This window comes from Paroedura picta, chromosome 9, assembly GCF_049243985.1.
Source record: "Paroedura picta isolate Pp20150507F chromosome 9, Ppicta_v3.0, whole genome shotgun sequence".
Lineage (NCBI taxonomy): Eukaryota > Metazoa > Chordata > Lepidosauria > Squamata > Gekkonidae > Paroedura > Paroedura picta.
This window is the reverse complement of record NC_135377.1, coordinates 72,343,786-72,370,450: the sequence shown is the minus strand read 5'-3', so window position 1 is coordinate 72,370,450 and position 26,665 is coordinate 72,343,786. Positions and strand designations below refer to the sequence as shown.

Here is a 26,665-nt window from a genome sequence, read left to right as displayed (position 1 = left end):
GGGCACTCAAGCCCTGTCCGTCGAAACGAATGGGCGTTTGGTCCCTGTCCGTCGGAACGGATGGGCACGCAGGGTTGCACTCACTCACTCGCTCACTCACACTCTCACTCTGCATCCCTACGCAACCCCCTCCCCCCAGCTACCTGCCACTGATGCCCACCCCCACCCCCCGGCCGACTGCCGCCAGCTTCTGCCAGCCAACGTCATCAGGAGCTTCAGGCGTGGCATCACGCCAGGCTTCGGGTCGCCTGGTGCCCCCTGCTTAGCAAGCCCTTCCGCTTCCGCGGAAGAACTTGCCTTCTGGATGCTCCCCCGTCTCTTCGCACGTGGCCCTCCTCTCCCGATCAGCTCTCCTCCTCTTTGGATGGCCTCGATCTGCAAGCTTCCTCAGTCTGCTGAAGAAACAGACAACAAGTCTACAAGGCCAGTCTGAGAACTCAGGGCCCCTTCCACCTCAGCCCGCTCCCCTTCCCACTTCCCGAAAGAGCACACAGTGAGCCGAAAGGTTTAGCTCTCCCAGACACTGCCTTCCCCGTTGCTGGCATACAGGTCACAAGCCCTCCTTGCCCAACCCACCCACTGGGGACCAGGAGGGGCAGAGAGGCAAGCGAAGGAGTTGGGGAACATCGCTCACCTCTTTCAGTGGCCACGACTCCCTTGAGGGCTTGCAGGAGAACCTCATCAAAACTCCCCCGGGGTATCCCTTCAAGGAAAACCCGTGGTAAGCAGGGACGGCTCCTGCCCTTCCCTCCACCGGCATCCTCCAGGCTCCTCCACTGCCTTCGGTTGGCCAGCATCAACTGGCGGCTGCAAGCCCGAGTACATCTATTTCAACCTGTGCACTACCTCCCCTTCATACCTTAACTAAGGGAGCCCCTCCTCACACACACACACACACACACACACACCACTCCATTCACACCACTCCCTGCCCCACTCAAACCATCCGCTAGGCATGGGCACCAACCAGGGATATGCGGTTAGGTTCCTGGCTGAACTAGGCACGGAACCGCAATCCGAACGGCGCGTCGGGATGAGAAATAAGGGGCCGAAGAGGACTAGGAGTTGCCTTGCAGCTTCGCGTATGAAGTCCTACAAACCAGCGGCAGCACCGGTTGAGAGTACGGACTGGATTCCGGACCCTCAAGGAAGGAAGCAGTGTGAAAACAGAGAGAATGGACCCTAAGGAAGCCATTCATAAGGACTGAGGATTTAAAAAAAAAAACTGCTGAGAATGATCCAGAGGAAAAATCAAGAGTAAAGCTTGAGACTGCTTGCTAAACATATTGTTTCAGTGTCAAAAGAGACCAAGCCCATCGCTTTGGCCAATGCCTTCGATTCGCAAACTTCAAAAGAAAAAAAACAGAATGAGACAGTGTAATTTTGGAGAGGGGAAGGAACGGCAAATTATTAAGGCTGAAGGGAAGACTGTAGCTTTGCTAATTTAGCCTCCAGCAGGCTCTACAAGGGAATAACCAGTGACTGTAGGAGGCCTGCTTATTCTCATTTGCTAGCGGGCCATTCAAAACATATCGTTATTGCAGGGTGACTCCAGAAGTTGAAAAGTTAAAGACTGCGCGCCACAATGGGCTTGAACTCTTGGAAAGAAGAGAAGCCTGGCCCAGTGGGAGTCATTGTGGGGACACTGAATGTCAGATGTTAACAGAAAACGGGGATAAGATGCTTTTTAGGTAGCTTGCTGCTTCCCAAGGTAGAGCAGGAATGGCAAAAACTCCTATCAGCCAATGCTGGGAACGGCAGGAGACAGATGCATGGTTTTTTCGCATCTGGAGGACTTGCTAGAAAGCCTGGGAATGCTGGAATATGATTCATGAGGAGAGGCAAAAGAGATTGAAAGGGCAATTAGCACAGTATACAATATGGACATAAGGAAACAGAACAAGAAAACTCCTCCACACGTCTAGCTACTTTGTTCAATCCATGGCAAAAGCAGCTGCTAGGATCCTTCATGCAACAAGATGGAAAACAGAATCCTGACCAGCTACTACTGACTGATTAGACAAAGCGTTAGAATATGGGACACCAGCAACACTTGCGTTCTTGAAGCAAAAGGCAAGAACTTTGCAATCCAGAAGAAAGCGGAGTCCCATAGGAGATCAGATTGGGGCGTGGGGGAAGGAGGTGGAGAGAAATCCTGGACTTTCAGACTGGCTATGTAAGCCTGGGGGGAAGAAGCATCAGTATGTCATCTACGGCGTTAGGGAGATGTACAAGAAGAAGAGAAGCATAGGGAAATGGCAGCCTGATGTGTGTGTGTTTTGTTGTTTTTTCCCTATCTTGGAATAGTAGTCCTGTAATATGCAAGCTGTAGCATTTCTCTCTTTACTGAACCAAAACGGTCCAGTAAAAAAAGAAAAGGGCTCGGAGTCCCTTTCGGCCCCTGCGTTCCCGTCCCCGGGGAGGCCGCGAAAAACAGCGGCACGGGACAAAAAAAGAAAGCAGAGGTTTAAGGGGACGGCCCTGAGTGCCTTTAAAGCCCTGCTCTCTGCTCAAAACACGAACCGCCACCAATTCTTGAAAAGTTCATGGAAGTTTGTGACGGCAGGCTAAAAATCGTCATGAACTTCAGTTGGTGAGCCGCTTGGTGCCCATGCCTACCCCTGGCATTCACTCTCCGTCCACACACACACACACACTGACACACACACACACACACACACACGTTCTGTCCACCAGAAAGAACGGGCACCCCACCTCAGTCCACACGAAGGGACGAGGCCCCCGGCTCCGTCCCTGCGAAGGGACGGGCACCCCAGCTGCGTCCACTTCAGGGGACGTGCACCCGTGCTCCGGCCATCTGAAGGGTCGGGCACTGTGCTCCGTTCATCTGTGTGGACTGGCACTCAAACTCTGTCCCTGCGAACGGATGGGCTCGCAAGCCCTGTCCGTCCAGACAGAGGAGCGCTCAAGCCCTGTCCGCCGCAGCAGATGGGCACTCAAGCCCTGAGTGTCAGACGCACAGGAAACTCACAACAAAACTTATTCAAAAGAAAATAGTTTTATTGATTAGCACTATACGCATTGGACTGAAAGTCAAATCTGACTCGAAGCCAGATTTGCCTCAGCTTATCAATACATTTCTCCCGCCCAAAACTTGACAGTTCCCAAGGAGGGGGGTTAGTGAGAAAAGACATATGTGAAACAACAACAGGATTCCAAACTCCCATCCTTGAGAGAAATGACAACAACCCTGTGTGCCCATAACAAGATAAGGTTAGAATAACATCACTATTCTATTTTATTGCTACAAACTACAAGGCCGGGGCTAGCAGGCGCCAGGTTCAATTAAGCAGTATAACTGACATGGAGGAACTCAGGCTAATTTATGACAGAGATTCTACAATCCTGACATCCCTCCGCATTAAAACTAACTTCACTCCTCCATCTAGCCGGCATCTACTGGGCGAGGACAATCCGGGAATGCCCGATGGAAAGCCCGGAGGAGGCGGGGTGCCTTCACATTCCTTGCCTCCACCCACTCTTTGTCCCCCGAGGGGAAATCTTTCCAATCGACCAGATATTGAAGGCGACCCTTGTGCAAACGAGAGTCTAAAATTTGGTTGACTTCATAGTGGGTGTCTTTATCGATGAAAATTGGCACAGGCTGGTCTGGAGGAGGGTGCCACTCGTCAGGGACCGGAGCTCTCCGCAGCAGGCTGGAATGAAAAACCGGATGCACGTTCCTATAAGTCTTTGGTAAAGCTAGCTCAACAGTCACAGTATTAATCAGTTTTATCACTTTAAATGGCCCCACGTATTTAGGGCCAAGTTTCTTTGACTTCTGTTGGCACCTCAGGTTCTTAGTAGACAAATAGGCCAGGTCTCCCACTTTCCAGTCAGGTGCAGGTACTCTTTTCTTATCCGCTTGAGCCTTATAGGCTTGTTTTGCCTCCTTGAGGCTAGCTACAATTTCTGGCCAACCTGTACTGATGGTGGCTGCCCATTTATTTATGTCAGGAGCCTCAGTGGAGTGGAGCTCCCAGGTGGGGGCTGTTGCTAAATCAGTCCCATACACTACTTTGAAAGGTGACACCCCAGTTGAGGCGTGAACCCCATTGTTGTAGGCAAATTCAGCCATCGGTAATAAAGAGACCCAATTGTCCTGCTGGTGATTGATGAAACAACGTAAGTACTGTTCCAGGATTTGGTTTACCCTTTCGGTCTGGCCATTTGATTCAGGGTGATAGCCTGAAGTGAGGGCTTGCCCCACCCCCAAAAGTCTCAGGAGTTCCCTCCAAAACTTAGAAACGAACTGGGGGCCCCGATCCGTCAGGACACGTGTCGGGATCCCGTGCAGACGTACCACGTGTTCAATGAAAAGAGAAGCCAATTTTGGTGCTGAAGGCACCCCCGTGCAGGGAATGAAGTGAGCCTGTTTGGAAAAAGCATCCACTACCACCCATATAACGGTGTTCCCATGGCTGGGAGGGAGGTCCGTAATAAAGTCCATAGTGACATCTGTCCATGGACGAGAGGGGGTGGGCTGTGGTTGCAATAGCCCCTTTTTCTTGCCTCCAACCGGTTTTGAGGCAATACAAATAGGGCATCCCTGCACATATTTCTCCACATCTTTGCGTAGGGACGGCCACCAATATTGTCTCCTGACTAGGTGCAAAGTTTTTACAAAACCAAAGTGTCCAGCAGTTTTTGCGTCGTGGCAAAGTTTCAAAACTTTTCCCCTGGCCGCCACAGGAACAAAGAGTCTCTCGCCCTTAAAAAAGAGCCCCCCCTTCTCAGTCAGATCAGGGCGGAGGGAGCAAAACTCCGGATCTTGTGACATCTCCTTCTGGACCCAGCCCCCTGGGATGGGCGTATCAGTCTTTACGTGGCTGCGCGTCACAGCGGCCATCCCTAGTTGGGCGGGAGTGAAAACGGTGTCCACCAATGGGTCTCGTTTGCTGTTGTACTGGGGCAGGCGCGATAATGCGTCTGCCAAAAAGTTCATTTTACCCGGCAGATGCTTTAGGGAGAAGTTGAAACGGGCGAAAAACTCTGCCCATCTCATTTGCTTGGCGGAAAGCGATCGGGGCTGCTTAAGTGCCTGAAGGTTTTTATGATCCGTCCAGACTACAAATGGGATCGCGGATCCTTCTAGCCAATGCCTCCAGGTGGAAAGGGCCAATTTTACTGCAGCCGCCTCTTTTTCCCAAATTGCCCAATTTCGCTCTGCCCCTGAGAATTTCTTTGACAGATAGGCCAGCGGGTGTAACTTTCCGTCCTCCCCCTCTTGGAGGATCACGGCCCCCATTGCTACGTCCGAGGAGTCTACTTGTACCGTAAATTGCTTAGAAGGGTCAGCATGGGCCAGTACGGGTTCGGACGTAAACAATAACTTTAGTTTGTCGAATGCGTTTTGACAGGGGGGAGTCCACAGAAGGGGCGTCCCCGGGCGGCTCGCCGTTTTTCCCCCTTGTTTGGTTTTCAACAAGTCAGTGAGGGGCAGCGCCACTTTGGCAAAATTGGGGATGAAAGTCCTGTAAAAATTAGCGAACCCTAAGAAACTTTGCAGTTGCCTCCTGGTGCGGGGAGGTTCCCAAGCCAGCAGGTCACGCACCTTGCCAGGGTCCATCTCAATCCCCGCTTGGGAGACACGGAACCCCAGAAACTCCACCGCATCGCGGTGGAACTCACATTTAGACAGTTTAGCAAACAATTGGTGCTTTCGCAAGCGGTTGAGCACTTCGCGTACCAGATCAGCATGACTCTCAACATTCTCAGAATACACAAGAATATCATCAATGTAAACCAACACCCCTTGGTACAATAAATCATGCATAATTTCATTAATCATATTCATGAACACGCCCGGAGCGCCGGCGAGGCCGAACGGCATTACGGTGTACTCAAATTGCCCCAGGGGGGTGTTAAAAGCCGTTAGATATTCGTGCCCCTTCTTGATCCGAACTCGGTAATAGGCTTCCCTCAAATCCAATTTTGTAAAAATTCGTGCCTTCCCCAAGTGGCCCAACAAGTCTTTTATCAGGGGGAGCGGGTAGGCGTTGCAGGTGGAGACCGCATTCAACCCACGGTAGTCAGTACACAAACGTAGCGAACCGTCCTTCTTTTTTACAAAAAGGACCGGGGCCGCCAATGAAGATGTGGCCGGTCTAATAAAACCCCTCGCCAAGTTCTTATCCAAAAATTCCCTAAGCTCCGCCATTTCCCGGGGGCTCATGGAATAAAGTTTGGCTTTGGGGAGTGGTTCCCCTTTCTTTAATTCAATGGCACAGTCAGTTTTACGGTGGGGGGGCAGTTGGTTGCACTCTACCTCCGCGAACACATCAGCAAAGTCTCGATACTCAGGAGGGAGCGCTGTCCCCCCCGATCCCAAAGCGGCCACAACCCCCGTCAGTGGGGAATCCCGCGGTCGAGCGTGCTGCTCGCAGGCGGGAGAGGTAAAGTCCACGGTCCCTTCTTTCCACTTCACTAGGGGGTCATGTTCCTTCAGCCAATCCAACCCTAACACACAAGGGAAGGCAGAGTGAGGGGCTACCAAAGGCTGGATTTGCTCCCAATGTTTTTTTATGTCCAAGTCCATTGGGCGCGTTTTCGCCGTGGCCTCCCCTCCGGGAGCACATTTCCCATCCAATTGGGTGATGGGCAAGGGTTCCCTCAGCGGCACCTTTCCCACCCCCAAAGTCTCGGCCAGTGCTGGGCTCACTAGGGATTGGGTGCACCCTGAGTCCACGATACACCGGACTCCCACTGTTTTCCCCGACTTGGGGTTGGAGAGCTTGGCAGGTAGGAGTAGTAAGGGGGAATCACTCACCACGCGTTTGCCCCTGTTGGCGGCCTGCTGGCGGGGCGCCTTTACAGCAGACCGTCCTCGTTTCCCGACTGCTCCTCGGCTTGATCCTCGTCCTCCAGCCCGCTTCCCTCCTCCGAGTCGTCCACTGCTGGCACGGCAGTCACCGGCGCCAGGAGAGACTTGGCACTTTTCTTGGGAGTGGGTTTCTTGGCAGGCTGGGCTTTCGGTGGGGCGCTGCTCACGGCCCTCGGGGTCGCTGTTGCTTTTGAGGGGCAGTTTGCGAGAAAGTGCCCCGCTTGGCCACAACCCAAGCACAGCCCTTTTTCCATGCGCCGGGAGCGCTCAGACGGCTCCAACTTGGCTCGGGGCTTGGTTTTCGCCGGGGTGGAAGTTTTCGCCACGGTTTTGCCTGCCAGGACTTGCACCATCGAAGCTCGCTCCAATCGATTTTCCATCTCCCCAGCCAATTGGACCCAACCTTCGACTGTAAGCGGGTCTTCCAGGAGGAGGCATTTGTCTGCCAGAGTAGGATTGAGGCCCCCCACAAACGACAGCACACGTTGGGGCTCCGTCCAGTCCGGCACCGAGGAAGCCAGCTCTTTAAACTCCCTGGCGTACTCGACCACTGACAACTTCCCTTGTCGGTGAGCCCTGAGTTTCTTCTCCGCGGTCTCTCGCTCGAACGGTTCCACGTACATCTGGCGCAGGGCTCTCATGAAATGGTTGTAGTCACGAATGGCTTGGGGGTGATAGCGGTACAAGTCCACAAACCACTTGGCTGCTTTGCCTTCTAGGGCTTGGCCCACGAAGCGCACTTTCTCAGCATCATCCTGGAAAGTGAACCCCATTTCCATCATGTAGGCCTGGAGGTGCACCAGAAACGTAGGAAAATCGGAGGGGTCTCCGGAAAACTTAGCCTTGAATTTATAGGTGCTCCGCATCTCCACACCCCGGAGGTGGGCTGGTAGGCGCCCCGGGCCCCAATCCGCCGGTGCCGGGGCCGGTGCTGGGGGTCTTGCACCACGGCCGATGCCTCGTCCTCTCCCCGCCACCGCTCTTGCTCGTTCCGCCACCCGGGCTGCCTCCGCTGCTCGCGCTGCCGCTCGCGCCGCTTCGCGCGCCGCTGCTGCCGCCGCCGCCTCGGCTCCCGCAACGTCCGCTGCTGCCGCCGCTGCTGCCGCCGCCGCTGCGTCCTCGCCTCCGTCCGCGCCGTCCCCTCCGGCTCCATCGCCGCCCGCGCCGCCTTCGTCCTCTCGCTCCTCGCCCTCGCCTTCTTGTTCGCGTTGCTCTCTCGCTCGAGCCTCTGCCTCCGCCTCGATTTCCAGCTGCGCCCTGGCCCTGGCCAACGCCTCAGCATCCGCTGCCGCTTGCGTGTCCGCCATGCCGTGCTCCCGCAGTGCAAGCCCACCACTCACTCGTCGCAGGCTGGTATCGTGCGCACCACCACCACGCACTTCCTTCAGCAGGCGTTGCGTTCGGCGCTTCTCCTCCGGATCCAACCGACCCGAAAGATCCTGCAGCCAGTTAGTCACCCTGTCCAGCTTGTACTGCAAGTCCCGTGTCTCACCCACAGGCTCCAGCGCGTAGCTAGGCAGTCCCAGGTGCTCCGGCCACCTCTCGTCCCCAGTAGGGCGGTCGTATTTTGACAATCGCCTGCGCTGGGTGACGTGTCGTTCCAAAAATTCCTCGGGCCCCGGGGTTGTCCCCGAGATTGCCCGCATCATGCCCGAGCTGTGCGGGCCGGCACTCGCGCCGTCGCCCTGGGAGAGGTCCCAATCCAGGCCCTCTCCCTGCTCAGAAAAAGTATGTCCCTCGCCCTGCATTTTGCAGGTGAAAGGAGTTGTGAGATTTGACTTGATGTCAGACGCACAGGAAACTCACAACAAAACTTATTCAAAAGAAAATAGTTTTATTGATTAGCACTATACGCATTGGACTGAAAGTCAAATCTGACTCGAAGCCAGATTTGCCTCAGCTTATCAATACATTTCTCCCGCCCAAAACTTGACAGTTCCCAAGGAGGGGGGTTAGTGAGAAAAGACATATGTGAAACAACAACAGGATTCCAAACTCCCATCCTTGAGAGAAATGACAACAACCCTGTGTGCCCATAACAAGATAAGGTTAGAATAACATCACTATTCTATTTTATTGCTACAAACTACAAGGCCGGGGCTAGCAGGCGCCAGGTTCAATTAAGCAGTATAACTGACATGGAGGAACTCAGGCTAATTTATGACAGAGATTCTACAATCCTGACACTGAGAGGGGAAGGAACGGCAAATTATTAAGGCTGAAGGGAAGACTGTAGCTTGGCTAATTTAACCTCCAGCAGGCTCTACAAGGGAATAACCAGTGACTGTAGGAGGCCTGCTTATTCTCATTTGCTAGCGGGCCATTCAAAACATATCGTTATTGCAGGGTGACTCCAGAAGTTGACAAGTTAAAGACTGCGCGCCACAATGGGCTTGAAGCCTTGGAAAGAAGAGAAGCCTGGCCCAGTGGGAGTCATTGTGGGGACACTGAATGTCAGATGTTAACAGAAAACGGGGATAAGATGCTTTTTAGGTAGCTTGCTGCTTCCCAAGGTAGAGCAGGAATGGCAAAAACTCCTATCAGCCAATGCTGGGAACGGCAGGAGACAGATGCATGGTTTTTTCGCATCTGGAGGACTTGCTAGAAAGCCTGGGAATGCTGGAATATGATTCATGAGGAGAGGCAAAAGAGATTGAAAGGGCAATTAGCACAGTATACAATATGGACATAAGGAAACAGAACAAGAAAACTCCTCCACACGTCTAGCTACTTTGTTCAATCCATGGCAAAAGCAGCTGCTAGGATCCTTCATGCAACAAGATGGAAAACAGAATCCTGACCAGCTACTACTGACTGATTAGACAAAGCGTTAGAATATGGGACACCAGCAACACTTGCGTTCTTGAAGCAAAAGGCAAGAACTTTGCAATCCAGAAGAAAGCGGAGTCCCATAGGAGATCAGATTGGGGCGTGGGGGAAGGAGGTGGAGAGAAATCCTGGACTTTCAGACTGGCTATGTAAGCCTGGGGGGAAGAAGCATCAGTATGTCATCTACGGCGTTAGGGAGATGTACAAGAAGAAGAGAAGCATAGGGAAATGGCAGCCTGATGTGTGTGTGTTTTGTTGTTTTTTCCCTATCTTGGAATAGTAGTCCTGTAATATGCAAGCTGTAGCATTTCTCTCTTTACTGAACCAAAACGGTCCAGTAAAAAAAGAAAAGGGCTCGGAGTCCCTTTCGGCCCCTGCGTTCCCGTCCCCGGGGAGGCCGCGAAAAACAGCGGCACGGGACAAAAAAAGAAAGCAGAGGTTTAAGGGGACGGCCCTGAGTGCCTTTAAAGCCCTGCTCTCTGATCAAAACACGAACCGCCACCAATTCTTGAAAAGTTCATGGAAGTTTGTGACGGCAGGCTAAAAATCGTCATGAACTTCAGTTGGTGAGCCGCTTGGTGCCCATGCCTACCCCTGGCATTCACTCTCCGTCCACACACACACACACACTGACACACACACACACACACACACACGTTCTGTCCACCAGAAAGAACGGGCACCCCACCTCAGTCCACACGAAGGGACGAGGCCCCCGGCTCCGTCCCTGCGAAGGGACGGGCACCCCAGCTGCGTCCACTTCAGGGGACGTGCACCCGTGCTCCGGCCATCTGAAGGGTCGGGCACTGTGCTCCGTTCATCTGTGTGGACTGGCACTCAAACTCTGTCCCTGCGAACGGATGGACTCGCAAGCCCTGTCCGTCCAGACAGAGGAGCGCTCAAGCCCTGTCCGCCGCAGCAGATGGGCACTCAAGCCCTGTCCGTCGAAACGAATGGGCGTTTGGTCCCTGTCCGTCGGAACGGATGGGCACGCAGGGTTGCACTCACTCACTCGCTCACTCACACTCTCACTCTGCATCCCTACGCAACCCCCTCCCCCCAGCTACCTGCCACTGATGCCCACCCCCACCCCCCGGCCGACTGCCGCCAGCTTCTGCCAGCCAACGTCATCAGGAGCTTCAGGCGTGGCATCACGCCAGGCTTCGGGTCGCCTGGTGCCCCCTGCTTAGCAAGCCCTTCCGCTTCCGCGGAAGAACTTGCCTTCTGGATGCTCCCCCGTCTCTTCGCACATGGCCCTCCTCTCCCGATCAGCTCTCCTCCTCTTTGGATGGCCTCGATCTGCAAGCTTCCTCAGTCTGCTGAAGAAACAGACAACAAGTCTACAAGGCCAGTCTGAGAACTCAGGGCCCCTTCCACCTCAGCCCGCTCCCCTTCCCACTTCCCGAAAGAGCACACAGTGAGCCGAAAGGTTTAGCTCTCCCAGACACTGCCTTCCCCGTTGCTGGCATACAGGTCACAAGCCCTCCTTGCCCAACCCACCCACTGGGGACCAGGAGGGGCAGAGAGGCAAGCGAAGGAGTTGGGGAACATCGCTCACCTCTTTCAGTGGCCACGACTCCCTTGAGGGCTTGCAGGAGAACCTCATCAAAACTCCCCCGGGGTATCCCTACAAGGAAAACCCGTGGTAAGCAGGGACGGCTCCTGCCCTTCCCTCCACCGGCATCCTCCAGGCTACTCCACTGCCTTCGGTTGGCCAGCATCAACTGGCGGCTGCAAGCCCGAGTACATCTATTTCAACCTGTGCACTACCTCCCCTTCATACCTTAACTAAGGGAGCCCCTCCTCACACACACACACACACACACACACACCACTCCATTCACACCACTCCCTGCCCCACTCAAACCATCCGCTAGGCATGGGCACCAACCAGGGATATGCGGTTAGGTTCCTGGCTGAACTAGGCACGGAACCGCAATCCGAACGGCGCGTCGGGAGGAGAAATAAGGGGCCGAAGAGGACTAGGAGTTGCCTTGCAGCTTCGCATATGAAGTCCTACAAACCAGCGGCAGCACCGGTTGAGAGTACGGACTGGATTCCGGACCCTCAAGGAAGGAAGCAGTGTGAAAACAGAGAGAATGGACCCTAAGGAAGCCATTCATAAGGACTGAGGATTTAAAAAAAAAAACTGCTGAGAATTATCCAGAGGAAAAATCAAGAGTAAAGCTTGAGACTGCTTGCTAAACATATCGTTTCAGAGTCAAAAGAGACCAAGCCCATCGCTTTGGCCAATGCCTTCGATTCGCAAACTTCAAAAGAAAAAAAACAGAATGAGACAGTGTAATTTTGGAGAGGGGAAGGAACGGCAAATTATTAAGGCTGAAGGGAAGACTGTAGCTTGGCTAATTTAACCTCCAGCAGGCTCTACAAGGGAATAACCAGTGACTGTAGGAGGCCTGCTTATTCTCATTTGCTAGCGGGCCATTCAAAACATATCGTTATTGCAGGGTGACTCCAGAAGTTGACAAGTTAAAGACTGCGCGCCACAATGGGCTTGAACCCTTGGAAAGAAGAGAAGCCTGGCCCAGTGGGAGTCATTGTGGGGACACTGAATGTCAGATGTTAACAGAAAACGGGGATAAGATGCTTTTTAGGTAGCTTGCTGCTTCCCAAGGTAGAGCAGGAATGGCAAAAACTCCTATCAGCCAATGCTGGGAACGGCAGGAGACAGATGCATGGTTTTTTCGCATCTGGAGGACTTGCTAGAAAGCCTGGGAATGCTGGAATATGATTCATGAGGAGAGGCAAAAGAGATTGAAAGGGCAATTAGCACAGTATACAATATGGACATAAGGAAACAGAACAAGAAAACTCCTCCACACGTCTAGCTACTTTGTCCAATCCATGGCAAAAGCAGCTGCTAGGATCCTTCATGCAACAAGATGGAAAACAGAATCCTGACCAGCTACTACTGACTGATTAGACAAAGCGTTAGAATACAGGACACCAGCAACACTTGCGTTCTTGAAGCAAAAGGCAAGAACTTTGCAATCCAGAAGAAAGCGGAGTCCCATAGGAGATCAGATTGGGGCGGGGGGGAAGGAGGTGGAGAGAAATCCTGGACTTTCAGACTGGCTATGTAAGCCTGGGGGGAAGAAGCATCAGTATGTCATCTACGGCGTTAGGGAGATGTACAAGAAGAAGAGAAGCATAGGGAAATGGCAGCCTGATGTGTGTGTGTTTTGTTGTTTTTTCCCTATCTTGGAATAGTAGTCCTGTAATATGCAAGCTGTAGCATTTCTCTCTTTACTGAACCAAAACGGTCCAGTAAAAAAAGAAAAGGGCTCGGAGTCCCTTTCGGCCCCTGCGTTCCCGTCCCCGGGGAGGCCGCGAAAAACAGCGGCACGGGACAAAAAAAGAAAGCAGAGGTTTAAGGGGACGGCCCTGAGTGCCTTTAAAGCCCTGCTCTCTGATCAAAACACGAACCGCCACCAATTCTTGAAAAGTTCATGGAAGTTTGTGACGGCAGGCTAAAAATCGTCATGAACTTCAGTTGGTGAGCCGCTTGGTGCCCATGCCTACCCCTGGCATTCACTCTCCGTCCACACACACACACACACTGACACACACACACACACACACACACGTTCTGTCCACCAGAAAGAACGGGCACCCCACCTCAGTCCACACGAAGGGACGAGGCCCCCGGCTCCGTCCCTGCGAAGGGACGGGCACCCCAGCTGCGTCCACTTCAGGGGACGTGCACCCGTGCTCCGGCCATCTGAAGGGTCGGGCACTGTGCTCCGTTCATCTGTGTGGACTGGCACTCAAACTCTGTCCCTGCGAACGGATGGACTCGCAAGCCCTGTCCGTCCAGACAGAGGAGCGCTCAAGCCCTGTCCGCCGCAGCAGATGGGCACTCAAGCCCTGTCCGTCGAAACGAATGGGCGTTTGGTCCCTGTCCGTCGGAACGGATGGGCACGCAGGGTTGCACTCACTCACTCGCTCACTCACACTCTCACTCTGCATCCCTACGCAACCCCCTCCCCCCAGCTACCTGCCACTGATGCCCACCCCCACCCCCCGGCCGACTGCCGCCAGCTTCTGCCAGCCAACGTCATCAGGAGCTTCAGGCGTGGCATCACGCCAGGCTTCGGGTCGCCTGGTGCCCCCTGCTTAGCAAGCCCTTCCGCTTCCGCGGAAGAACTTGCCTTCTGGATGCTCCCCCGTCTCTTCGCACATGGCCCTCCTCTCCCGATCAGCTCTCCTCCTCTTTGGATGGCCTCGATCTGCAAGCTTCCTCAGTCTGCTGAAGAAACAGACAACAAGTCTACAAGGCCAGTCTGAGAACTCAGGGCCCCTTCCACCTCAGCCCGCTCCCCTTCCCACTTCCCGAAAGAGCACACAGTGAGCCGAAAGGTTTAGCTCTCCCAGACACTGCCTTCCCCGTTGCTGGCATACAGGTCACAAGCCCTCCTTGCCCAACCCACCCACTGGGGACCAGGAGGGGCAGAGAGGCAAGCGAAGGAGTTGGGGAACATCGCTCACCTCTTTCAGTGGCCACGACTCCCTTGAGGGCTTGCAGGAGAACCTCATCAAAACTCCCCCGGGGTATCCCTACAAGGAAAACCCGTGGTAAGCAGGGACGGCTCCTGCCCTTCCCTCCACCGGCATCCTCCAGGCTACTCCACTGCCTTCGGTTGGCCAGCATCAACTGGCGGCTGCAAGCCCGAGTACATCTATTTCAACCTGTGCACTACCTCCCCTTCATACCTTAACTAAGGGAGCCCCTCCTCACACACACACACACACACACACACACCACTCCATTCACACCACTCCCTGCCCCACTCAAACCATCCGCTAGGCATGGGCACCAACCAGGGATATGCGGTTAGGTTCCTGGCTGAACTAGGCACGGAACCGCAATCCGAACGGCGCGTCGGGAGGAGAAATAAGGGGCCGAAGAGGACTAGGAGTTGCCTTGCAGCTTCGCATATGAAGTCCTACAAACCAGCGGCAGCACCGGTTGAGAGTACGGACTGGATTCCGGACCCTCAAGGAAGGAAGCAGTGTGAAAACAGAGAGAATGGACCCTAAGGAAGCCATTCATAAGGACTGAGGATTTAAAAAAAAAAACTGCTGAGAATTATCCAGAGGAAAAATCAAGAGTAAAGCTTGAGACTGCTTGCTAAACATATCGTTTCAGAGTCAAAAGAGACCAAGCCCATCGCTTTGGCCAATGCCTTCGATTCGCAAACTTCAAAAGAAAAAAAACAGAATGAGACAGTGTAATTTTGGAGAGGGGAAGGAACGGCAAATTATTAAGGCTGAAGGGAAGACTGTAGCTTGGCTAATTTAACCTCCAGCAGGCTCTACAAGGGAATAACCAGTGACTGTAGGAGGCCTGCTTATTCTCATTTGCTAGCGGGCCATTCAAAACATATCGTTATTGCAGGGTGACTCCAGAAGTTGACAAGTTAAAGACTGCGCGCCACAATGGGCTTGAACCCTTGGAAAGAAGAGAAGCCTGGCCCAGTGGGAGTCATTGTGGGGACACTGAATGTCAGATGTTAACAGAAAACGGGGATAAGATGCTTTTTAGGTAGCTTGCTGCTTCCCAAGGTAGAGCAGGAATGGCAAAAACTCCTATCAGCCAATGCTGGGAACGGCAGGAGACAGATGCATGGTTTTTTCGCATCTGGAGGACTTGCTAGAAAGCCTGGGAATGCTGGAATATGATTCATGAGGAGAGGCAAAAGAGATTGAAAGGGCAATTAGCACAGTATACAATATGGACATAAGGAAACAGAACAAGAAAACTCCTCCACACGTCTAGCTACTTTGTCCAATCCATGGCAAAAGCAGCTGCTAGGATCCTTCATGCAACAAGATGGAAAACAGAATCCTGACCAGCTACTACTGACTGATTAGACAAAGCGTTAGAATACAGGACACCAGCAACACTTGCGTTCTTGAAGCAAAAGGCAAGAACTTTGCAATCCAGAAGAAAGCGGAGTCCCATAGGAGATCAGATTGGGGCGGGGGGGAAGGAGGTGGAGAGAAATCCTGGACTTTCAGACTGGCTATGTAAGCCTGGGGGGAAGAAGCATCAGTATGTCATCTACGGCGTTAGGGAGATGTACAAGAAGAAGAGAAGCATAGGGAAATGGCAGCCTGATGTGTGTGTGTATTGTTGTTTTTTCCCTATCTTGGAATAGTAGTCCTGTAATATGCAAGCTGTAGCATTTCTCTCTTTACTGAACCAAAACGGTCCAGTAAAAAAAGAAAAGGGCTCGGAGTCCCTTTCGGCCCCTGCGTTCCCGTCCCCGGGGAGGCCGCGAAAAACAGCGGCACGGGACAAAAAAAGAAAGCAGAGGTTTAAGGGGACGGCCCTGAGTGCCTTTAAAGCCCTGCTCTCTGCTCAAAACACGAACCGCCACCAATTCTTGAAAAGTTCATGGAAGTTTGTGACGGCAGGCTAAAAATCGTCATGAACTTCAGTTGGTGAGCCGCTTGGTGCCCATGCCTACCCCTCGCATTCACTCTCCGTCCACACACACACACACACTGACACACACACACACACACACACACACACACACGTTCTGTCCACCAGAAAGAACGGGCACCCCACCTCAGTCCACACGAAGGGACGAGGCCCCCGGCTCCGTCCCTGCGAAGGGACGGGCACCCCAGCTGCGTCCACTTCAGGGGACGTGCACCCGTGCTCCGGCCATCTGAAGGGTCGGGCACTGTGCTCCGTTCATCTGTGTGGACTGGCACTCAAACTCTGTCCCTGCGAACGGATGGGCTCGCAAGCCCTGTCCGTCCAGACAGAGGAGCGCTCAAGCCCTGTCCGCCGCAGCAGATGAGCACTCAAGCCCTGTCCGTCGAAACGAATGGGCGTTTGGTCCCTGTCCGTCGGAACGGATGGGCACGCAGGGTTGCACTCACTCACTCGCTCACTCACACTCTCACTCTGCATCCCTACGCAACCCCCTCCCCCCAGCTACCTGCCACTGATGCCCACCCCCACCCCCCGGCCGACTGCCGCCAGCTTCTGCCAGCCAACGTCATCAGGAGCTTCAGGCCTGGCATCACGCCAGGCTTCGGGTCGCCTGGTGCCCCCTGCTTAGCAAGCCCTTCCGCTTCCGCGGAAGAACTTGCCTTCTGGATGCTCCCCCGTCTCTTCGCACGTGGCCCTCCTCTCCCGATCAGCTCTCCTCCTCTTTGGATGGCCTCGATCTGCAAGCTTCCTCAGTCTGCTGAAGAAACAGACAACAAGTCTACAAGGCCAGTCTGAGAACTCAGGGCCCCTTCCACCTCAGCCCGCTCCCCTTCCCACTTCCCGAAAGAGCACACAGTGAGCCGAAAGGTTTAGCTCTCCCAGACACTGCCTTCCCCGTTGCTGGCATACAGGTCACAAGCCCTCCTTGCCCAACCCACCCACTGGGGACCAGGAGGGGCAGAGAGGCAAGCGAAGGAGTTGGGGAACATCGCTCACCTCTTTCAGTGGCCAGGACTCCCTTGAGGGCTTGCAGGAGAACCTCATCAAAACTCCCCCGGGGTATCCCTACAAGGAAAACCCGTGGTAAGCAGGGACGGCTCCTGCCCTTCCCTCCACCGGCATCCTCCAGGCTCCTCCACTGCCTTCGGTTGGCCAGCATCAACTGGCGGCTGCAAGCCCGAGTACATGTATTTCAACCTGTGCACTACCTCCCCTTCATACCTTAACTAAGGGAGCCCCTCCTCACACACACACACACACACACACACACACACCACTCCATTCACACCACTCCCTGCCCCACTCAAACCATCCCCTAGGCATGGGCACCAACCAGGGATATGCGGTTAGGTTCCTGGCTGAACTAGGGACGGAACCGCAATCCGAACGGCGCGTCGGGAGGAGAAATAAGGGGCCGAAGAGGACTAGGAGTTGCCTTGCAGCTTCGCATATGAAGTCCTACAAACCAGCGGCAGCACCGGTTGAGAGTACGGACTGGATTCCGGACCCTCAAGGAAGGAAGCAGTGTGAAAACAGAGAGAATGGACCCTAAGGAAGCCATTCATAAGGACTGAGGATTTAAAAAAAAAACTGCTGAGAATGATCCAGAGGAAAAATCAAGAGTAAAGCTTGAGACTGCTTGCTAAACATATCGTTTCAGTGTCAAAAGAGACCAAGCCCATCGCTTTGGCCAATGCCTTCGATACGCAAACTTCAAAAGAAAAAAAACAGAATGAGACAGTGTAATTTTGGAGAGGGGAAGGAACAGCAAATTATTAAGGCTGAAGGGAAGACTGTAGCTTGGCTAATTTAACCTCCAGCAGGCTCTACAAGGGAATAACCAGTGACTGTAGGAGGCCTGCTTATTCTCATTTGCTAGCGGGCCATTCAAAACATATCGTTATTGCAGGGTGACTCCAGAAGTTGAAAAGTTAAAGACTGCGCGCCACAATGGGCTTGAAGCCTTGGAAAGAAGAGAAGCCTGGCCCAGTGGGAGTCATTGTGGGGACACTGAATGTCAGATGTAAACAGAAAACGGGGATAAGATGCTTTTTAGGTAGCTTGCTGCTTCCCAAGGTAGAGCAGGAATGGCAAAAACTCCTATCAGCCAATGCTGGGAACGGCAGGAGACAGATGCATGGTTTTTTCGCATCTGGAGGACTTGCTAGAAAGCCTGGGAATGCTGGAATATGATTCATGAGGAGAGGCAAAAGAGATTGAAAGGGCAATTAGCACAGTATACAATATGGACATAAGGAAACAGAACAAGAAAACTCCTCCACACGTCTAGCTACTTTGTTCAATCCATGGCAAAAGCAGCTGCTAGGATCCTTCATGCAACAAGATGAAAAACAGAATCCTGACCAGCTACTACTGACTGATTAGACAAAGCGTTAGAATACGGGACACCAGCAACACTTGCGTTCTTGAAGCAAAAGGCAAGAACTTTGCAATCCAGAAGAAAGCGGAGTCCCATAGGAGATCAGATTGGGGCGGGGGGGAAGGAGGTGGAGAGAAATCCTGGACTTTCAGACTGGCTATGTAAGCCTGGGGGGAAGAAGCATCAGTATGTCATCTACGGCGTTAGGGAGATGTACAAGAAGAAGAGAAGCATAGGGAAATGGCAGCCTGATGTGTGTGTGTTTTGTTGTTTTTTCCCTATCTTGGAATAGTAGTCCTGTAATATGCAAGCTGTAGCATTTCTCTCTTTACTGAACCAAAACGGTCCAGTAAAAAAAGAAAAGGGCTCGGAGTCCCTTTCGGCCCCTGCGTTCCCGTCCCCGGGGAGGCTGCGAAAAACAGCGGCACGGGACAAAAAAAGAAAGCAGAGGTTTAAGGGGACGGCCCTGAGTGCCTTTAAAGCCCTGCTCTCTGCTCAAAACACGAACCGCCACCAATTCTTGAAAAGTTCATGGAAGTTTGTGACGGCAGGCTAAAAATCGTCATGAACTTCAGTTGGTGAGCCGCTTGGTGCCCATGCCTACCCCTCGCATTCACTCTCCGTCCACACACACACTGACACACACACACACACACACGTTCTGTCCACCAGAAAGAACGGGCACCCCACCTCAGTCCACACGAAGGGACGAGGCCCCCGGCTCCGTCCCTGCGAAGGGACGGGCACCCCAGCTGCGTCCACTTCAGGGGACGTGCACCCGTGCTCCGGCCATCTGAAGGGTCGGGCACTGTGCTCCGTTCATCTGTGTGGACTGGCACTCAAACTCTGTCCCTGCGAACGGATGGGCTCGCAAGCCCTGTCCGTCCAGACAGAGGAGCGCTCAAGCCCTGTCCGCCGCAGCAGATGGGCACTCAAGCCCTGTCCGTCGAAACGAATGGGCGTTTGGTCCCTGTCCGTCGGAACGGATGGGCACGCAGGGTTGCACTCACTCACTCGCTCACTCACACTCTCACTCTGCATCCCTACGCAACCCCCTCCCCCCAGCTACCTGCCACTGATGCCCACCCCCACCCCCCGGCCGACTGCCGCCAGCTTCTGCCAGCCAACGTCATCAGGAGCTTCAGGCGTGGCATCACGCCAGGCTTCGGGTCGCCTGGTGCCCCCTGCTTAGCAAGCCCTTCCGCTTCCGCGGAAGAACTTGCCTTCTGGATGCTCCCCCGTCTCTTCGCACGTGGCCCTCCTCTCCCGATCAGCTCTCCTCCTCTTTGGATGGCCTCGATCTGCAAGCTTCCTCAGTCTGCTGAAGAAACAGACAACAAGTCTACAAGGCCAGTCTGAGAACTCAGGGCCCCTTCCACCTCAGCCCGCTCCCCTTCCCCCTTCCCGAAAGAGCACACAGTGAGCCGAAAGGTTTAGCTCTCCCAGACACTGCCTTCCCCGTTGCTGGCATACAGGTCACAAGCCCTCCTTGCCCAGCCCACCCACTGGGGACCAGGAGGGGCAGAGAGGCAAGCGAAGGAGTTGGGGAACATCGCTCACCTCTTTCAGTGGCCACGACTCCCTTGAGGGCTTGCAGGAGAACCTCATCAAAACTCCCCCGGGGTATCCCTACAAGGAAAACCCGTGGTAAGCAGGGACGGCTCCTGCCCTTCCCTCCACCGGCATCCTCCAGGCTCCTCCACTGCCTTCGGTTGGCCAGCATCAACTGGCGGCTGCAAGCCCGAGTACATCTATTTCAACCTGTGCACTACCTCCCCTTCATACCTTAACTAAGGGAGCCCCTCCTCACACACACACACACACACACACACACACACCACTCCATTCACACCACTCCCTGCCCCACTCAAACCATCCCCTAGGCATGGGCACCAACCAGGGATATGCGGTTAGGTTCCTGGCTGAACTAGGGACGGAACCGCAATCCGAACGGCGCGTCGGGAGGAGAAATAAGGGGCCGAAGAGGACTAGGAGTTGCCTTGCAGCTTCGCATATGAAGTCCTACAAACCAGCGGCAGCACCGGTTGAGAGTACGGACTGGATTCCGGACCCTCAAGGAAGGAAGCAGTGTGAAAACAGAGAGAATGGACTCTAAGGAAGCCATTCATAAGGACTGAGGATTTAAAAAAAAAAACTGCTGAGAATGATCCAGAGGAAAAATCAAGAGTAAAGCTTGAGACTGCTTGCTAAACATATCGTTTCAGTGTCAAAAGAGACCAAGCCCATCGCTTTGGCCAATGGCATCGATACGCAAACTTCAAAAGAAAAAAAACAGAATGAGACAGTGTAATTTTGGAGAGGGGAAGGAACGGCAAATTATTAAGGCTGAAGGGAAGACTCTAGCTTGGCTAATTTAACCTCCAGCAGGCTCTACAAGGGAATAACCAGTGACTGTAGGAGGCCTGCTTATTCTCATTTGCTAGCGGGCCATTCAAAACATATCGTTATTGCAGGGTGACTCCAGAAGTTGACAAGTTAAAGACTGCGCGCCACAATGGGCTTGAAGCCTTGGAAAGAAGAGAAGCCTGGCCCAGTGGGAGTCATTGTGGGGACACTGAATGTCAGATGTTAACAGAAAACGTGGATAAGATGCTTTTTAGGTAGCTTGCTGCTTCCCAAGGTAGAGCAGGAATGGCAAAAACTCCTATCAGCCAATGCTGGGAACGGCAGGAGACAGATGCATGGTTTTTTCGCATCTGGAGGACTTGCTAGAAAGCCTGGGAATGCTGGAATATGATTCATGAGGAGAGGCAAAAGAGATTGAAAGGGCAATTAGCACAGTATACAATATGGACATAAGGAAACAGAACAAGAAAACTCCTCCACACGTCTAGCTACGTTGTCCAATCCATGGCAAAAGCAGCTGCTAGGATCCTTCATGAAACAAGATGGAAAACAGAATCCTGACCAGCTACTACTGACTGATTAGACAAAGCGTTAGAATACGGGACACCAGCAACACTTGCGTTCTTGAAGCAAAAGGCAAGAACTTTGCAATCCAGAAGAAAGCGGAGTCCCATAGGAGATCAGATTGGGGCGGGGGGGAAGGAGGTGGAGAGAAATCCTGGACTTTCAGACTGGCTATGTAAGCCTGGGGGGAAGAAGCATCAGTATGTCATCTACGGCGTTAGGGAGATGTACAAGAAGAAGAGAAGCATAGGGAAATGGCAGCCTGATGTGTGTGTGTTTTGTTGTTTTTTCCCTATCTTGGAATAGTAGTCCTGTAATATGCAAGCTGTAGCATTTCTCTCTTTACTGAACCAAAACGGTCCAGTAAAAAAAGAAAAGGGCTCGGAGTCCCTTTCGGCCCCTGCGTTCCCGTCCCCGGGGAGGCCGCGAAAAACAGCGGCACGGGACAAAAAAAGAAAGCAGAGGTTTAAGGGGACGGCCCTGAGTGCCTTTAAAGCCCTGCTCTCTGCTCAAAACACGAACCGCCACCAATTCTTGAAAAGTTCATGGAAGTTTGTGACGGCAGGCTAAAAATCGTCATGAACTTCAGTTGGTGAGCCGCTTGGTGCCCATGCCTACCCCTCGCATTCACTCTCCGTCCACACACACACTGACACACACACACACACACACGTTCTGTCCACCAGAAAGAACGGGCACCCCACCTCAGTCCACACGAAGGGACGAGGCCCCCGGCTCCGTCCCTGCGAAGGGACGGGCACCCCAGCTGCGTCCACTTCAGGGGACGTGCACCCGTGCTCCGGCCATCTGAAGGGTCGGGCACTGTGCTCCGTTCATCTGTGTGGACTGGCACTCAAACTCTGTCCCTGCGAACGGATGGGCTCGCAAGCCCTGTCCGTCCAGACAGAGGAGCGCTCAAGCCCTGTCCGCCGCAGCAGATGGGCACTCAAGCCCTGTCCGTCGAAACGAATGGGCGTTTGGTCCCTGTCCGTCGGAACGGATGGGCACGCAGGGTTGCACTCACTCACTCGCTCACTCACACTCTCACTCTGCATCCCTACGCAACCCCCTCCCCCCAGCTACCTGCCACTGATGCCCACCCCCACCCCCCGGCCGACTGCCGCCAGCTTCTGCCAGCCAACGTCATCAGGAGCTTCAGGCGTGGCATCACGCCAGGCTTCGGGTCGCCTGGTGCCCCCTGCTTAGCAAGCCCTTCCGCTTCCGCGGAAGAACTTGCCTTCTGGATGCTCCCCCGTCTCTTCGCACGTGGCCCTCCTCTCCCGATCAGCTCTCCTCCTCTTTGGATGGCCTCGATCTGCAAGCTTCCTCAGTCTGCTGAAGAAACAGACAACAAGTCTACAAGGCCAGTCTGAGAACTCAGGGCCCCTTCCACCTCAGCCCGCTCCCCTTCCCCCTTCCCGAAAGAGCACACAGTGAGCCGAAAGGTTTAGCTCTCCCAGACACTGCCTTCCCCGTTGCTGGCATACAGGTCACAAGCCCTCCTTGCCCAGCCCACCCACTGGGGACCAGGAGGGGCAGAGAGGCAAGCGAAGGAGTTGGGGAACATCGCTCACCTCTTTCAGTGGCCACGACTCCCTTGAGGGCTTGCAGGAGAACCTCATCAAAACTCCCCCGGGGTATCCCTACAAGGAAAACCCGTGGTAAGCAGGGACGGCTCCTGCCCTTCCCTCCACCGGCATCCTCCAGGCTCCTCCACTGCCTTCGGTTGGCCAGCATCAACTGGCGGCTGCAAGCCCGAGTACATCTATTTCAACCTGTGCACTACCTCCCCTTCATACCTTAACTAAGGGAGCCCCTCCTCACACACACACACACACACACACACAACACTCCATTCACACCACTCCCTGCCCCACTCAAACCATCCCCTAGGCATGGGCACCAACCAGGGATATGCGGTTAGGTTCCTGGCTGAACTAGGGACGGAACCGCAATCCGAACGGCGCGTCGGGAGGAGAAATAAGGGGCCGAAGAGGACTAGGAGTTGCCTTGCAGCTTCGCATATGAAGTCCTACAAACCAGCGGCAGCACCGGTTGAGAGTACGGACTGGATTCCGGACCCTCAAGGAAGGAAGCAGTGTGAAAACAGAGAGAATGGACTCTAAGGAAGCCATTCATAAGGACTGAGGATTTAAAAAAAAAAACTGCTGAGAATGATCCAGAGGAAAAATCAAGAGTAAAGCTTGAGACTGCTTGCTAAACATATAGTTTCAGTGTCAAAAGAGACCAAGCCCATCGCTTTGGCCAATGGCATCGATACGCAAACTTCAAAAGAAAAAAAACAGAATGAGACAGTGTAATTTTGGAGAGGGGAAGGAACGGCAAATTATTAAGGCTGAAGGGAAGACTGTAGCTTGGCTAATTTAACCTCCAGCAGGCTCTACAAGGGAATAACCAGTGACTGTAGGAGGCCTGCTTATTCTCATTTGCTAGCGGGCCATTCAAAACATATCGTTATTGCAGGGTGACTCCAGAAGTTGACAAGTTAAAGACTGCGCGCCACAATGGGCTTGAAGCCTTGGAAAGAAGAGAAGCCTGGCCCAGTGGGAGTCATTGTGGGGACACTGAATGTCAGATGTTAACAGAAAACGGGGATAAGATGCTTTTTAGGTAGCTTGCTGCTTCCCAAGGTAGAGCAGGAATGGCAAAAACTCCTATCAGCCAATGCTGGGAACGGCAGGAGACAGATGCATGGTTTTTTCGCATCTGGAGGACTTGCTAGAAAGCCTGGGAATGCTGGAATATGATTCATGAGGAGAGGCAAAAGAGATTGAAAGGGCAATTAGCACAGTATACAATATGGACATAAGGAAACAGAACAAGAAAACTCCTCCACACGTCTAGCTACTTTGTCCAATCCATGGCAAAAGCAGCTGCTAGGATCCTTCATGAAACAAGATGGAAAACAGAATCCTGACCAGCTACTACTGACTGATTAGACAAAGCGTTAGAATACGGGACACCAGCAACACTTGCGTTCTTGAAGCAAAAGGCAAGAACTCTGCAATCCAGAAGAAAGCGGAGTCCCATAGGAGATCAGATTGGGGCGGGGGGGAAGGAGGTGGAGAGAAATCCTGGACTTTCAGACTGGCTATGTAAGCCTGGGGGGAAGAAGCATCAGTATGTCATCTACGGCGTTAGGGAGATGTACAAGAAGAAGAGAAGCATAGGGAAATGGCAGCCTGATGTGTGTGTGTTTTGTTGTTTTTTCCCTATCTTGGAATAGTAGTCCTGTAATATGCAAGCTGTAGCATTTCTCTCTTTACTGAACCAAAACGGTCCAGTAAAAAAAGAAAAGGGCTCGGAGTCCCTTTCGGCCCCTGCGTTCCCGTCCCCGGGGAGGCTGCGAAAAACAGCGGCACGGGACAAAAAAAGAAAGCAGAGGTTTAAGGGGACGGCCCTGAGTGCCTTTAAAGCCCTGCTCTCTGCTCAAAACACGAACCGCCACCAATTCTTGAAAAGTTCATGGAAGTTTGTGACGGCAGGCTAAAAATCGTCATGAACTTCAGTTGGTGAGCCGCTTGGTGCCCATGCCTACCCCTCGCATTCACTCTCCGTCCACACACACACTGACACACACACACACACACACGTTCTGTCCACCAGAAAGAACGGGCACCCCACCTCAGTCCACACGAAGGGACGAGGCCCCCGGCTCCGTCCCTGCGAAGGGACGGGCACCCCAGCTGCGTCCACTTCAGGGGACGTGCACCCGTGCTCCGGCCATCTGAAGGGTCGGGCACTGTGCTCCGTTCATCTGTGTGGACTGGCACTCAAACTCTGTCCCTGCGAACGGATGGGCTCGCAAGCCCTGTCCGTCCAGACAGAGGAGCGCTCAAGCCCTGTCCGCCGCAGCAGATGGGCACTCAAGCCCTGTCCGTCGAAACGAATGGGCGTTTGGTCCCTGTCCGTCGGAACGGATGGGCACGCAGGGTTGCACTCACTCACTCGCTCACTCACACTCTCACTCTGCATCCCTACGCAACCCCCTCCCCCCAGCTACCTGCCACTGATGCCCACCCCCACCCCCCGGCCGACTGCCGCCAGCTTCTGCCAGCCAACGTCATCAGGAGCTTCAGGCGTGGCATCACGCCAGGCTTCGGGTCGCCTGGTGCCCCCTGCTTAGCAAGCCCTTCCGCTTCCGCGGAAGAACTTGCCTTCTGGATGCTCCCCCGTCTCTTCGCACGTGGCCCTCCTCTCCCGATCAGCTCTCCTCCTCTTTGGATGGCCTCGATCTGCAAGCTTCCTCAGTCTGCTGAAGAAACAGACAACAAGTCTACAAGGCCAGTCTGAGAACTCAGGGCCCCTTCCACCTCAGCCCGCTCCCCTTCCCCCTTCCCGAAAGAGCACACAGTGAGCCGAAAGGTTTAGCTCTCCCAGACACTGCCTTCCCCGTTGCTGGCATACAGGTCACAAGCCCTCCTTGCCCAGCCCACCCACTGGGGACCAGGAGGGGCAGAGAGGCAAGCGAAGGAGTTGGGGAACATCGCTCACCTCTTTCAGTGGCCACGACTCCCTTGAGGGCTTGCAGGAGAACCTCATCAAAACTCCCCCGGGGTATCCCTACAAGGAAAACCCGTGGTAAGCAGGGATGGCTCCTGCCCTTCCCTCCACCGGCATCCTCCAGGCTCCTCCACTGCCTTCGGTTGGCCAGCATCAACTGGCGGCTGCAAGCCCGAGTACATCTATTTCAACCTGTGCACTACCTCCCCTTCATACCTTAACTAAGGGAGCCCCTCCTCACACACACACACACACACACACACAACACTCCATTCACACCACTCCCTGCCCCACTCAAACCATCCCCTAGGCATGGGCACCAACCAGGGATATGCGGTTAGGTTCCTGGCTGAACTAGGGACGGAACCGCAATCCGAACGGCGCGTCGGGAGGAGAAATAAGGGGCCGAAGAGGACTAGGAGTTGCCTTGCAGCTTCGCATATGAAGTCCTACAAACCAGCGGCAGCACCGGTTGAGAGTACGGACTGGATTCCGGACCCTCAAGGAAGGAAGCAGTGTGAAAACAGAGAGAATGGACTCTAAGGAAGCCATTCATAAGGACTGAGGATTTAAAAAAAAAAACTGCTGAGAATGATCCAGAGGAAAAATCAAGAGTAAAGCTTGAGACTGCTTGCTAAACATATCGTTTCAGTGTCAAAAGAGACCAAGCCCATCGCTTTGGCCA

General features: G+C 53.7%; 1 long non-coding RNA gene across 2 annotated transcripts in view; it reads right to left on the bottom strand.

Moving 5' to 3' along the window:
* Positions 1-300: 300 nt before the first annotated feature.
* The window catches only part of LOC143844282 (uncharacterized), a 49,645-nt gene continuing 23,280 nt past the window's right edge, over positions 301-26,665 (bottom strand). Inside the window, exons 1-3 of one of the 2 annotated variants that reach the window (XR_013233917.1) lie at positions 16,805-16,937; positions 635-703; positions 301-392 (exon numbers count right to left, since the gene is read on the bottom strand). This is a non-coding gene — a long non-coding RNA (uncharacterized LOC143844282). Of the gene's footprint in view, positions 393-634; positions 704-16,804; positions 16,938-26,665 lie in introns of those variants that run through there. The other variant, XR_013233918.1, reaches the window with a different exon arrangement.